Consider the following 875-nt stretch of genomic DNA (forward strand, 5'->3'; position numbering starts at 1 on the left):
TTTCTTTGACTTGTCTTGGATGGTTGTATGTTCTTTCTCTATAATATCTAGGCTGTCTTCAATCCCTGAGATTCGATCTTCTGCATGGTCTAACCTGCTGTCAAGACTCTCTACTTTGTTTTTAATCTCTTTTCCTTCTAATTGGTCAGCTTTGATGGCTTCAGGTTCTTTGTCGAAGCTTTGTTTTAGGTCTTGTATGAATTTCTTTACTTCCTTAATTTGGTGTTCAGTGTTTGTTCTCAAATCACTTAGTTGATTGGTTATGGTTTCTTTGGACACCCATTCCTTCTGTTGGATTCCATTCAGCATTCCCTTTGTGATCTTCCTGACTTCCTTCAGCTCTTTGTTAATGGATTCCATGAATGCCTTTAGTGATCTTTGTGTATTCTCTACCTGGTCTCTCAATTCCTGTATTACTCTTTGATTAGCTTCTTCCCGTTCGTGGAATTCCTTCAGTTCTCTTTCCTCCCATTCATGGGATTCCTGCAGTTCTCTTTGAGTGTTCTCAGCCTGCTCATGCCATTCCTCCATTTCTCTTTGAGTATTCTCAATTTGTTCACACAAATCCTGTATCATTTTTTGAGTAGCTTCCTCACGCTTATGATATTCCTGTATAAATTTTTGGGATGCCTCCTCTCTCTCCCTATCACGCTCATACAGAGTCGTTTGTAAGTTGTCAAACTTCTCATTTATCATGTTTGCCAGCAGTGTTTGTAGAGCTATTTGGGAACTCTCCTCTGGATTATTCATTATCTGTTCTGAGCCCTCATTATCAAGATTGGGAATTGAGTTACCCAGATTTGCCATTTTTCTTGTGTTTTTCCGGCTTACTCTGCCCATTTGAGATGAAAATAGCACCAGTTTTGTACTAGAAC

This window comes from Dipodomys merriami, unplaced genomic scaffold (assembly GCF_024711535.1).
Source record: "Dipodomys merriami isolate MVZ:Mamm:240054 unplaced genomic scaffold, mDipMer1.0.p SCAF_1560, whole genome shotgun sequence".
NCBI lineage: Eukaryota > Metazoa > Chordata > Mammalia > Rodentia > Heteromyidae > Dipodomys > Dipodomys merriami.